We start from the raw sequence: 14,950 nt of genomic DNA on the forward strand, positions 1-14,950 counted from the left end.
TGGATTGTTTGTTAGAACTGATTGTTCCGGGTTTTAGCCCTGTTCTTTCAGCTGTCCGATTTCTGTCTAGTTATAGGACTTTATGGCAACAAACTCGGTCTGAGGTATTGAAGATGGACAAGGACATTATGAGTAGAGGGAAGGGCTTGAGAGTTTGATCCAAAGTGTTGAGTATGTGGCCGAGTCAGATCCGAGGATCGGGTCTGAACCCCATTTCTTGAGGAAGAATGAAAATAGACAACACAGATGCCTAGTTATGGTGAGTACATATGGTTTAATTTCCATTTTCTAATAATTGCTTTTTGGCAACCACCAGAATTGAACTTAATAAGGCCTTTCTGTGTCTAGGCAGTTCAGATACCATATGCCAGCTCAAAAATTAATTTCCTTAGTTACACTCATTTACTCACCCAGTATTCTTGACAGACTACTCTGTAGGGAATTCTTAAAGTCACCTACTCATTATACTCAGAGTACATATGCTTCCAAGGTACTCTTATTTCCCCATCAGCATGAGGATAATTATTTGGAGTCTGCTTGAGCTATAAAAGTACTTATGAAAACACTTACAGGCAAAAATCCTAACTCTTCTAGATTTTGTTGCATATTTGTAAGCCATGCATATGTCTTTCCATAGTTTCTTTGTGAATTGTTTTTCTAATTTATCTTCCCAATCTTTTCTGCCCTCCTCTGATTGAGTCCTATAGCTGTTGTGCAATATTTTATATGCCCTACTAATTATCCATTTTTTAACATCAGCTTCGGTTCTAGATTAAACTAAAATCACAACCAGTGCAGGTCTTTCATTTAAGATTCCCCTATCCACTTCTGTTTGCCTATACTCTGATATCAGTCCATGACAGGGAAGACAGTTTCAGGGCTTCATTCCAAATGTCTTCTTGGCCTCTTCCCATTCTGTTACCTTTCCCTCTGTTATTATTTGTTCCCAATACCTTGGTTCCTTTGCCAGCTTCCTCTAGTAAATTCCAGCCCCCTCTTGCCTATTCCCTGTACTCATAATTACTTTCACCCCTATCAGCAGAATTTCATTTCTGCATTACTGTGTTGGCTTAGTTCTTAGTATACCTTTTGCTACTTTATGAATATAATGTTCTGTATATATCACTAATTCTCCTTAAGGATCTGCATCCAAAATCTGACTCTTTCCTTATTTCTTGAATTAGTCCCCTGCTTCTTCTTCATTCCTTTCTGTTTGCGTTATGCATAAGTGCCTTAACTGTGTAGCTGTAAAATATTGCTTCAAGTCAGGTATTCCTAAATCTGCTTGCTGTATTGGAAGGATCAACTCATCCCACTTGACTCTCTATCTCTTCCCCTCCCAGATAAAATAGTTCAACTCTTTATTAATTACTATCTGCAACATCTCCTCTGGTTGATACAATTTTGCCTGACCTGTATATAAAACTAAAGGGACTAAAAACATTTGCTAGCCATATTTATATGCAAGCACTTCCAGCATTTCAGTTTTTGTATTATCTTTTGTTTAGCCTCACATATCCTTAGTTGCCATAACAGAATCCTTTTTAACCCATACTCCTAAACACTTCATTTTATCATGTTCACATAAATATGGGTATCACTAAACCAATTAATGTGTGGGTGCATAGTTTACGGCTATAGCCTTTATTTTATGTTCATTAATTTTATATCCCAGAAGAAACCGGAACTGTCTCAGAATGTAACATATCATGAGACGTCCTTTTCTGGTTCAAATACAAAATAATATCATCTGCAAATTAAGCCAACATTTCTTGAGTACTATACCAATTATATCCCTGAATTTCTGAGTCCCATGTTATCTTTGCCACTGGTTCAAAATATAATGTAAATAACAAAGAGCAAAGAGGACACCTCTGCCCATTTCCTCTTTTCTGACACACAGTGTAGGTGATATCCTACAGTATCTTCAGGATTTAACTATAAACTTGTGAGTGCTTTAATTTCAGATTAATTGTGAGTGCATTAAACGTAAATTAATTTGTAAGGGCCAGCACACCCACGGACCTACCCCTCTGACCATCTCTTTATTATTTTACCCCCCCCCCACCTCCTATCTTAGTGGATTTAGTGTTTTCCCTACATCTACCACTAGAGGGCAGCAGATCTCAAGGCATGGAAAACTGTTTCTTACTGGAAGTTGAAATCCACTAGCTCTGTAGACCAGCCTTTATCTGCTATCCCTGCATGTACTTTTTACTCAAGTAATTACCCCCCACTCCATGGAAAGTTGTAAAGGGAATTATCCTGGTTAAGTCTGAGAGTTTTAGAAACTAGACAGCTTTTTTATCAATTACTACTCCAGCCACTGGCCCCCTTAATTTACTCTCTGTTTAAACTTACTTTTCCTGCCATAGAACTATTCAACTGAAGCAAACATTGCAGCAACCATATAAGTTCAACTAGAAAAGAAAAAGCAGCAAATGCACTGTGTGCAAAATTCCGTCTCTGGTTTCATTGAAGGTGTTGTGGACTGGTATGAGCGTTGAATAGGGGTGAATTCCCAAGACACAGAGATGGAATTTTGCATACAGTGCATTTGCTGCTTTTTCTTTTCTAGCTGCCATAGAACTATTTATAAATACCTTTCTCTCTGCTATAGAACTCTTTACGCATACCTTTCTCCCCTACACAGCTATACCTATGTTCACCATTTTCTGATAAGTAGCAACAGAAAGTGTCTCTTACCTATCCTAAGCCTGTAGAACACAGTCTCTCTGCATAACTGATTGCCTCTCAGCCTCTCTCAGCTCTGACACGCTCCGTTCGCCCTACGGGCTCACTCCGCTCTCCTGCCCTACCCACAGTTCCCACCCACCCCAGAGGTCCTACACTTATACTTCCCTAACCACGCCCTCTCTCTCTCTTCCAACCAGTCCCATACATCACTTCATCCCATAAACCTTAGCCACACCTTTACCTTCTAACAATCACTCACAGTAAGCCACACCTTAGAGTACCTTACCATATCCCTTTACTCTTAACTAATATGTATTAGTGTCCTCCTCTGTACACTTCCCTCATCCTTTTGTCTTCTTTTCTCCTATTTTTCAATCCCAACTCCTTACTCCTCTTATTTATAATCTCAACAAGATGCCTCTGGCTAATCTAACCAAGCTAACACTTGTAGTTATACTTTCAACTGCCCTCACCTCTACCTACCTTCTCACATCTTTTGAAAAACTGTACTATTACCATTTTAACCACTCTCTAAAACAAACAGCAATTCACATTCATATACCCTCTACTAGTCATACTAATATAACTTCCATTCCCAGCTACCTACTACCTAAATACCATAGACTCTCCCACATTAAATACAATAAACCCACAATAAAGAAAGTGAAAATTCAAACTAACCTTAGGTGTAATTCAGTAATAAAACTAAATAATCCCTCCTTAAAAGACAGTGACATCCACCCAACCCTGGCCCTACCGACCCCATTACCCTAACAACCCACCCCAAACTCAATAACTCTTTCCTAATAGGACATCTAAATATCCAAAGCATTAATATTAAAGTAGCCCTCCTCCATACCGTTCTAGATATTCACTCCTTTGACATCTTCTGTCTCACTAAAACTTGGTTGAAACCAGAGACTAAAGACAATGAAATCATTCCCCAGGGTTATAATATAGTGAGACAAGATTGAACAAAATGCAAAGGGGGTGGAGAAGCAGTTCTATTCAAAGATGGACTTCATACCTCCACCTTACCATATAATCCAACCCAGGATAGTAACGCAGAAGTCCTCATCACCAAACTTCAAATCAACCCAAACAAATCTTTATACATTATCTGTATTTACCTACTACCCGGAAATAATATCACTACAATAGAGGCTATACTAACGATAGAGGCTATACTAGATGCGTGGTGGTGGTGCTGCGGTAGCATTGTCGCCTCATAGTAAGACGCTGTCCGGTTCGATTCACAGCTAGAGCGTCTTCTGCGTGGAGACATGCGTGAATGGGCGTACCTTCGTTGAAGTTTGTGCGTCAGGCCTGGCAAGCCGGTACGTAAAAATCAACTGCCAATCATTAGCGGACCGGAGTTCCGCTGTGGCGACCCCTTACCGGGAAAAGCCGAAAGACACAAACAAGAGGCTATACTAAGCTGGGTGTCTTCAACTTATCCTCAAGAAACAATAATACTAGGTGACTTTAATACTGACTGGAAAAGTGTCAGCGCTGAAAATCCTACTTCTCATATTAACCTCCACGGCTTTATTAAAACTATCACCTCCACAACCAGAATTAACAAACCAAATAAAAAAGAGAGCACCTTAGACTGGATACTTATAAATAGACAGAAACAATCTTACAAGGTAGGAACGGTGCCAGATGATGTAAGTGATCATATTTTGACCTACATCATAAGAGAAAAAAATGATCTTCCCAACCTCCCCACCTTTAGGATAGCACGCTCTACCAAATACTTTAACACAGAATTATTTCAAAATGAACTTAGTGCCTGTGACTGGAACCCTTTAAAAACCCTACAACTTGAAGAGGCTGTAAAGTATCTTAACTCTAAATTCTTATCTATCCTGGATAGGCATGCACCTGAACGGTCCATCAGAATGAAGTCTAACCCAGCCCCATGGCTTTCTAAAGAAACCAGACATCAAATTTTCCTTAGGAACAAAGCTTGGGCTAAGTGGAGAGCTAACAGAAATATCTCTGATCAACTAAATTTTAGGCAGCTGAGAAATAGTACAAAAAAGGCAATGCTTACAGATAAAAAGAACTACTACTGTAAACTGCAGCAAACTCACCAAAATAATCCCCAGAAGTTCTGGTCTAGTATCAATAAACTCCTTTCCCCAGAGCACTCTCGAACACCCACCCCACTTGATGCCGATCCAATACCCCCCATCAAACTGCCAATACCTTCAATTCTTTCTTCACTGAGACCATACAATCAGTAGCTAGTCAACTAATCCAGACAACTCAAGCCTTCCCACCACCATACCAGGCACTCTACCTACATTCAAACTGCAACCCATCTCTACTACTCTCATCTATAAATTCACCCAAAAACCCAAGCCTTGCACTCCTTCTACCGACCAGCTGCCGTCACAATATCTCCAAAAAGCAGCCAAAGTAATTGCCTACCCTATATCCATCCTTATAAATAGGACAATTAAGGATGGAACCATTCCAGACATTTGGAAAATCGTCCACATTATCCCCCTGCGCAAAGGTGGGAACTCAAATGACTACTCTATCGGCCAATAGCTCTCTTATCACCCTTAGCAAAAATTATGGGAAAATGCATTCACCAACAACTTTTACATCATTTATCTCAACATAACATAATAGCAAACTGCCAACATGGCTTTAGGCCATCACACAGTACCACAACTGCCTTTTTATCCTTTACAGATACCACCAATAGAAACTGCAATAAAAACATCCTCTCATCTGCACTCTTTATTGACCTCTCAAAAGCTTTCGACATGGTAAACCACACCCTTCTAATCAAAATTCTTGAATCCCTTTCCTTTGACTCTCAGGCTGTTAAATGGTTCAGATCCTACCTTAGCAACAGGCAGTTCTCTGGGAAAATCAAATTTCATCCTTTCTGCCAGTCACCCTCGGAGTCCCTCAGGGCTCTATTCTTGGACCACTTCTTTTCTTATTATTTATCAATGACCTCCATGTAGCAATTCCTCAAGCCACCTGCATTCAATATGCAGATGATTCTACGCTAGTATGCTCAGCATACTCCCCATCAGAACTACATTCTCTTTCTCAAAATGTTTTTAACATTGTAGAAATATGGTTTACAAAACGCTGCCTCCTTCTTAATGCCAAAAAAAACAAGCTCCTTCTCTTTACTCCCACTACTAATTGCTCCCCCATAGATTTCTCAGTCACTTCCAATAATGGCACTATTATATTCCCTGACTCTACCACTAAACTGTTAGGAATTACCATTGACAATAACCTTACATTTGATTACCATATAAATAACACCATTAAAACTGTCAACAGAAAAATAGGCTCCTTATATAGAATCAAACCTTTCCTAACCCCAACAGCCAGAACCAAGATTGCTCACTCCCATCTAATCTCAACTCTTCTGTACGCCTCACCTATATAAACTAACCTAAAGAAAAATAATCTTAACAAACTAGCAACTTCCTATAATAACATCGCCAGATTTGCCACTGGCAATCCCTTTAGAACCCACCACTGTCTGAATCTTTGGCAGCTAGACTGGCTTGAATTCCAAAACCATCTGATAATCTCCCAACTCACCATTGCCCACAAGATATTTTACCAACCAAACACCACCCCTATACTCTCCAATCTCTTAATCCCCTATAAAAATCTGAATTCCCTACGTTCTTCTAGCAAACTCCTCACTAGCATAACCAAGTCTAACAACATGGCTGGTGACTCTCTGTTTACTAACACAGTGGAAAAAAACTGGAACCAGCTACCCAGTGAACTAACTCTACTCTCTTCCTTGCCTCTCTTTAAACAAAAACTCAAAAAACACCTCAAAACGCACTGGTTATGCCCTTGTAGCAACGCCGACTAACCACCCACTTTCACTACTGATACTTCCTCTTCCAAATAAACTTACTAACATTTTAAAGCTAATTCATGCAAGCAAGGCTGTTATTGTTTGAACTCTAATCAAGATACTGCTGAAATCTTTCTACTTTGATGTGAAAAATTCCTTATGAATCTTACTGTGCTACATTTTTTATTGTCACTTTTTCAAGTGTAAATATCTTCAGTATGTTATTATTACTTGTTGTAATTTTTTTAAAATCCTTTCATTTACCATGTAACAACATTTTTAATTTTCTATTTTGCTGGAGCTTTTCTCCCCGGGCCTCTACTGAAAATGGAACTATATCCAGCTATACTAGCCCGGTTAACAAATGTAAAATAAAATAAAATAAATAAATAAATAAACTTATCAGAGAGGAACACTCCTACTTTGATTTTTACCTCTGATCCCTCATATTATCCTCCTGATTAGCCTTATTATTGTATTAGGAAATGCAAATGCTTCCATTATTCTATTCATAAAATCCCAGCTTACTCTATTGAATGCTTTTTGTACATCAGACCCCACCAACAACAGCAATACTTTCTTATATTCTGCTTCCATCTGGATCATCATTATTCTGTTAATGTTGTCAAATGTTTGCCTCCCCTCCACAAAAATCACATTGATCCGTTTATATAAATTCTGGCAATACCTTTGCCATTCTTGTAGCCATTAATAGACATTAACACTTTATAATCATGGTTTAAAATTGAAATGGGCCTAATGAGGTGGGATATGATGGGTCTTTCCAATCTTTATGTATTCCAGCTGCCACAGTTTTTTTCCAGGATGTTGGCACTTCCCCCTTTTTTAAAACACTTAAAACCTTGCAGATCTTTATCGCTTTCTTCCCTCCTAGCTTCCAAACTTCCACTGGAATACAGCTGTTCCTGGAGACTTTCCTGCAGATAGGTTATACTTCAATATTTTTATCTTGTCTTCTATTTTAACTGTTAATTGTTGAACCTTCTGTAAATCTAATCTTGGCATACTTAAGTGTTCCATAAATATTTCCATTTGTACTTTCTCTTGATTTCATAAAATTTCTGAAATACCTCTGCAGGATCTTTAGTTATTCTTGTTACAAGCTTCATAAGTTTGGCAACAATCCTTTCTACCTTCTGTTGCCTAAGTCATTGTGCAAATAGTTTTGTGCTCTGGAGTTAATAAAACAGTTGCTGAACAACAATCTTTCTAAACTCATGCATATTATGCAGATATTCCCTTATTTTCTCTTTAGCACTCTGCAGTTGCACCTTTTCTTGTTTTGTGAGATTCCTCTTATTCTACAAATCTTTGCCAGCACCTCTGAATAATTGTTGTTACTTTGAATCATAACTCTTGTTATATTTCAAAGCTATTTTAAACTCCACTTGCATTTTATACCACTCACTAGCTATAACTTCTGAAGAAATTTCTATCTTCCATAATAACTCTCGAACAATTTCCACTACTCACTGCTTATCTTTTTAACAGGTTGGTGGGGAAGTGCCAGTGTCTCATTTTTACTGCATTACCCTATATTTTTATCTTAGTTGTTATTGTCACATTATCAAAAACAGTTATTGGATATGTGTTGAAGCTTTCAATTAAGTGCGCATGTTCTTGGGAAACATAATTTCTGGGGTCTATATTAGAACACTGACCATGGAAAATGCCGAGTGTTCAAATATCGACCCGTTTTCAGTGAATGCTGAAAATATCGAAGAAACAGAAAACCGAATTTTTTTCCTAGGGAAAGAATTTGGTTGTCTATTTCTGTTGCTTTGGTATTTTCAGCGCTCTGGTGGAAAGTTACTGGTTGGGTTCAAGTAAGTGTGCGATCGTGTGGATGTGAGGGTTAGGGCGGGTTAGGTGAGTTAGGGTTAGGGCGTGGGTCAGGTAAGTGTGCAATTATGTGGACGTGAGGGTTAGGGCAGGGTAGGTGAGTTAGGGTTAAGGAGTGGGTGAGGTGACTGTGCGATAGTGATGGACCTTAGAGTTAGGGTTTGGGTTATGGTAAGTGGATAGTTAGTGGTGTATGTTTAGTTTAGGGTAGGGTTAGGTGTAAGAGTTTAGGTGTATGTGTGTGGATTGCTGTTTGTTTGGTGTGCTTGTGTTGTGTGTATGTGTTTTGGAACAGCAACATTTTTCCCTAGTTAAAAATTTGCTGTTCTGAATGTTCGATGTTTTGAATTTTTGATTGCTAGGGTTCGATATTAGAACACTCAACATTTTGAATGTTCGGTATTCTAATATAGACCCTAATTTCTGTCTAGTCTTGCCCATTTTTTGTAGCTTGGGAAATAATATGTAAATTCTCCCAGAGTTCCTACTATTTAATTCATGTCTTACATACCAAATATTTTCATAAATTTCTTCAGACATCTGCCCTCTTTTGTTATATTTTCCTTTATAGGCCCCCCAGATACATTCCCACTGTTACAAATCAAATTCTAGTCCCCACCTAAATGTAATGTTCCCTGGTGAAATTTGATAATTTTTCCTAAAATTTTCTTAAGCTCCATAATAGAAGTTTGATTGAATATAAATAGATACCAGCTGAATCCTCTGCCCTTGATAGTAGCCCCTTACTGCCACAAATCTACCATTATTATTTTTCCTCTCTTCTATCACTATTGGAGCTCCTCTAGCAATTATAATTACTTCCCTTTTCATTTGTCCCTGATATTGATGAATATCCATCCTGAAATCCTTTCTTTATCAAATTCACATGCTCACTTCATTCCAGATTTGTCTGCTGTAGCATTACTATTTACATGCTGCATTTGTTAATATAATCCAGTACTCTTACCTTTATATCTATACCTATGAGACCATTCGCTGTCCAAAATAATGTGTAGTGTAGCCATTATGAAAATAAGTTATTATTCCCACCTACTATGTATGACAGCTTTTTGAAATTACTATTTTCAGCTTTTGTGTTACATGCACCCAGTAATGTTTGGCAGGTTAATCCATTTTATACAGTTGTTTCCTGTCATCTCTATTTGAACCTATGTCACATTTTACAACTCTTTTTGTTTGAATGAAAACCCACAAAAAACTAGCAGACCCCAGAACATCTCTATAATCTATTAACTTAAAACAAACACACAAAACTATCTACATTTTCAAATAATGAAGTTTAACCATCCTGATAGGAACAGTTCTCCCAAAAATGACAACTGTACCCACAGGCATTACCTAACTTAAAATTAAGGTTATCCATACTAAGGTGCATGTTACAGCCTGTGCTCCTGTTTTCACTGATTGCTGTCTGTTCCTGTTTTATCTTTATTCCTCTCCCAGATCTGAAAACAGCTTGGATGCTCTCAGAAAATGTTAACTTTTAGCCTTAAGAAAGAGTTCACTGGCTGTCTTTAAATAAAACCAGATTATACAGTGCTCTAGTGCATGCATTGAAGTGTTTATGTACCAGGAAAGCTTCTGTCTCTTATTAACTTCCAGTAATTTCAAACTTTATTTTTACTAAGCTGCTTGCCCTTATACCTTTTAATGTAACATTTCAGTCAGCAAGCAGTATCCAGAACTCTCAAGATTTATTGCCTTTCCATGGAAACAAACTGACTGTAAGTGAAGGCAACAGCCCAAGATTGCAGCATATTAGCTGAGACATGCTTTTGTCCAGCCTGTCTTTTTACAGTGTAATTCCTACATGTCTTAAACTAATAAAGAAAAAGTACATGGTTAACGTTTTTATCACGTACAGCAATCACTGAAAATACTTTGCTATGTATCATGCAATTTATATCATGAAATGATTTATACAAATACTTTTGCTTAGTTTCTTTTTTCCATTTTAGTGTCCTTCCAAACATTAAATGGTATGAACTGGTGTATATGCTTTTCAGTCCCACCACTTTTAACAAAGTTAACAAAAGTACAATCTTTCTCAGCAACTTTTTCTTGTAAAGCCATATTTTATCAGTGTGGCTGATGCATTGTAATCTCACATTTATTCATTAATTGAAGTGTTGCTTGTCTTCTTTCTGTTCATCTCCATCTCCCAGCCCAAGACTCTGGTTCAAGTCTAGGTACTTCTGATTCTTCTAGTCAGCTCCTGTGCTTTCCTCTGTCTCTTGAGCATATTCTGTAGGAACATTGGAAAAGGTTTCACTGGCAAAGTCTTTCTATGATCTTTATTTTCAGAAGACTGTAAAGCAGAGTCCTCTTCTGTCTGATGTCTCACTTTTTGTTGGATAAACTTTTGTATTTCCTCCTTAGCCTGTTCTGCATGAAAAATGACTTGGATCCTCTAAGAAAAAAATATGAACATAGCTGGATACATCAGCTTGAATCTCACATCTGCCTCTCAACATTCCCTGATTGCTGGGTAAATTTGTGTCTCCTCTGCCTGGTATACAGTAAATAATACATTTCCACCAGGGTCTACTTTGGTAGACCAAAATTTCACTTACCCAAAATTCATATAATCGAGAAGAAAAGGCAGACAAATGCACAACACTGATGTCCCAGAACACCGACTTTCCACTCCTGGTAAATATCTGCTTGGCCATCCTGAAAAAAAAAAGTAAAACTGAAGAAAAGCAAACCCACTCATGTAGGGTGCTTCGCCCTCCACACCCCCCCTATGTGGGGGGTGGCTCCCCCCACACCCCCCCAACTAAATATACCAACTCTGAGATCGCACTACTGTGGGGGTAAGAGGCAAATTCGACAGGGTGGCCAAGCAGTTACTTACCTGGAGTGGAAAGTTGGTGTTCCAGGACATTGGTATTGTGCAGTCATTGGTCTTTTCATCTTGGTGATACGAATTTTGGATAAGTGAAATTTCTGTCTACCAAAGTAGACCCTTCCACAAACACTCTACAGTCTCCAGTTTTCAATACTTTGTCCTTCTGTCACATTTTTGCCAGGATCAAGTCTTTCTGCTGGTATGAATGCACCTTTACTAGGGGTCTATATTAGAACATCGAAGTTTAACAACTTCGAATGTTCTAATATCGACGCCTATTCAGCGAACGCTGAAAATAGCGAAGCTACAGAAAACCAAATTTTTTCCTAGGGAAAGAATTCGGTTGTCCGTTTCTGTCGCTTTGCTATTTTCAGCGCTGTGGTGTAACGTTACAGGTCAGGTTCAGGTAAGTGTGCGATTGTGTGGACGTGAGGGTTAGGGTGGGTTAGGTGAGTTAGGGTTAGGGCTAGGGTCAGATAAGTGTGCGATTGTGTGGATGTGAGGGTTAGGGCGGGGTAGGTGAGTTAGGGTTAGGGCACGGGTGAGGTGAGTGTGCGATAGTGACGGACCTTAGGGTTTGGGTTAAGGTAAGTGGATAGTTAGTGGTGTATGTACAGTTTAGTGTAGGGTTAGATGTAAGATTTTAGGTGTATGTGTGTGGATTGCTGTTTGCTTGGTGTGCTTGTGTTGTGTGTATGTGTTTCGGAACAGCAAATTTTTTCCCTAGGAAAAAATTCGCTGTTCTGAATGTTCGATGTTGTCAGCGTTTTCTGAATAGGGGTCGATATTAGAACATTCGAAGTTCTGAAACTTCGATGTTCTAATATAGACCCCTTTACTAGTACTGGTCTTGGCTGCTTTCATATGGCCAGGCTTGGAGCATACACACATTGTAGCTTTTCGATTAACAAATCTTGCTGTGGAATACCAGTCCAGTTGCATATTTGTGCTTTCATAAAATTAATACAGTTTTTTGCTTCCAGTTTCTCTGATACAGCAGAAAATCTCAGGTTTTCTGTGTGTGCTTTGTCCTCTTATCATTTTTTGAAACAGCTTTTCTTGAGCAGTCACATACTCTGACAATCTTTTCTTCATTTCGACCTCTGATTTGTGCAGGTTTATCAGTTTGTCTGAATATCTGTTTAAATCTTTTCCCATTGTTTCCAGGCTTTTATTTTTGAGTTGATCTACTCCATCTGTGTTTCATTTATTTTAATCAGCTTTGAGCACATTTGATTTATTTTTCCTCTAAATTTCTGGAAGCCATCTCTTGCACCAAAGCTGGAGCTAGAACTGCTTTTTGCAGAACAGCTGCAAGATTCTTCCCAGACAGTGTTTTCACCTTTTCTAGTTGATTTTCTTTAAGGCTCTCTAAGTTTCTTCTTTGCTGGCATCTAGGCAGGGTACTTACTAGCCAGTAACTGAATGTTACTAAAACTGACAGAATTATTAGCCCTTATCCCTCGGTTTCTTTTTTCACAGTGGGAGAGTTGAAATTAAGCTGTTGATCACTGTGCAGCCATCTTGGAAGTGCTTTTCTCTTTATTTATTAAACCTGCTTGTTTTGTCATTGTTTATATTTATACTGGAGTAAGAATTATCTTATACCTTTTAGAACCTGTCAGGCTGTAACTAGGCAAGGATTTGATGTATCTGTTCATATGTATTCTACTACAAAACAAAACATGGTAATGCTTTTAATTAATTAATTAATTAATTAATGCAGTCATTTTCTAGTTTAGGGTCTGAGGAGATAGAGCTTCTTCTAGTACTCAGTGGTTGCAAGGCAATATATAAGATGCCACTCTTTCACAGTATTCAGATATGCAGACACACGGGCTCTTTAGAGAAGAAACATACATATGTACACGTTCACACACGAGCATATCTTTGAGATGTGAAAAAAAAAAAAACAGGTGAACACTCATGGACAAATGGGGGACATACACCCTCCACACAGAGGGCACCCCTGCCAAAACCCAAACTGAAGAACTGGACTCTATAAGGAAACAGTGGTAATAGCTATTGGCATAGGGCTGCTTTGGTAATGCTACTTTATTTAATCGCTATCTCTGATGTAAATGTACAGTAGAGTTTTTGTAAGCTATTTCAAAACATATCTGAGCTGTCCACTCTTGTATACTGATGAGCCCAAATATGAGTGAAACATGATTCTAAGTAGTGGCATCTGCATTATTAACCTGAGTGCATTATTAAGGACTTAAATACTGTTGTGCATTCAAGATACTGTATTCAAACTTTTTTTATTATTTCAGGAATAATGTGCTTATCACCCGTAATTTTTTGATAAAGAGAGGTTTGCAAATATTTTGCATAGGTATTTTTCTGTTTTGACAGTTTGTTTTTCTTCAGACACATACTAATGTTATTTTATTTGTATTCATATAGTTTTAATTTGGTGTTTTTTGCTATGGCAAGTCATTTTTATTTTACAACTGCTTCTGTTGGATGTGGAATTGTGTTCAAGATTATGGTTATAAAGTATTTTCATTTCCATCTTAGAACTTTTTTTGCTGGCTACATTGGCGTAATGTATTAAATTTGTTTTATTTACAAGTGTTAGTTAATGTATACATTTACTGTCAACACATTGACAATAATACCATATGTTCTGTTAGGTCACATATAAGCAGGGCTGTTTGTTTACCACAACCATCATTCTCTCTGGATAATTTTCACCTGAAGAACCAAAGAGAATGTGCAGCAGTGTAGGATGTGTAAGAAAGTTGTGTCCCTATCTGTATCCATGCCTGCCTGGTGAGTGATCTACTGTGGTGTGTAATGTAGAAGGAGCCACTGCTTTTGCAATTTCTGGCCAGAGGAGATCACCAACATGGTGAGTATAGTCCATACCTTATAATTTACTCTTTTAGTGACTTCTCAAATACCTATCGCCATGGTACATATTGTTACACAACTTTATTTTCATCTGGTTCAATCTGTAAAGCTCCAGATGTGATGGTACCAACAGTCCATCTCCCAATGGAATCAACATCAGGGTAAGCTCTCTGAATTGGTCTAGTTTCACTGATAAGTAAAATAAAAGTGACAGTGATGGGTGAACTGTTCCAGCCTGTCTTTGGGCATGTTGTACTCTCTCCTCAGCCAACAGTGCTTCTAACAAAATTTGCCTCTCTCCAGGGTCTGCAGCATCACCTCTTGAAACTAGACAAGTCCAGTGAGTGTGTCTTTACTTGAAGGAAAAGCTACACTTCATTCTTCTGTCTGGAGATTGAAGCAGTTGGGACCTTGAAGATGTTTCTGGTAGTCAGAGTGTTCATAGACAATGCTGCACTAATACATTACATCAACAAAGGGAAAAATATCTTAGAAACAATCTTCCAGTGAGAATTGGCAATAAAATAAGGTCTGTTTCTTTTACGGCCACATACATTCCCAGATTTTCCAACAACCTAGCAAACTCAAGTAATTTTTTTTTGTTAAAGCCCTATAAAAAGTCATACATATTTTTTAGTCCAAGAGGTCCAGTAGCTGGAAGAGCAGGTGATCTGACACTTTGTTGTTATCCTCAGATATATCTCTGTATGTCCACAAAAAAGCTATCAGTTGATGGCATACTCAGTTCCTCACTGAAACCAGGTTCTGAAGCTGTCTAGTTAGAGTACTTCTCTCTGTCT

General features: G+C 38.2%; 1 protein-coding gene across 1 annotated transcript in view; it reads left to right on the forward strand.

The window, feature by feature from the left end:
- CACNA1D (calcium voltage-gated channel subunit alpha1 D) overlaps positions 1-14,950 on the forward strand; it is a 5,051,180-nt gene that overhangs the window by 5,033,826 nt on the left and 2,404 nt on the right. The gene's annotated exons all lie outside the window — the stretch shown is intronic.

The sequence above is a fragment of the Protopterus annectens genome, chromosome 7.part0 (genome assembly GCF_019279795.1).
Source record: "Protopterus annectens isolate FY-2018-M chromosome 7.part0, PAN1.0, whole genome shotgun sequence".
Lineage (NCBI taxonomy): Eukaryota > Metazoa > Chordata > Ceratodontiformes > Protopteridae > Protopterus > Protopterus annectens.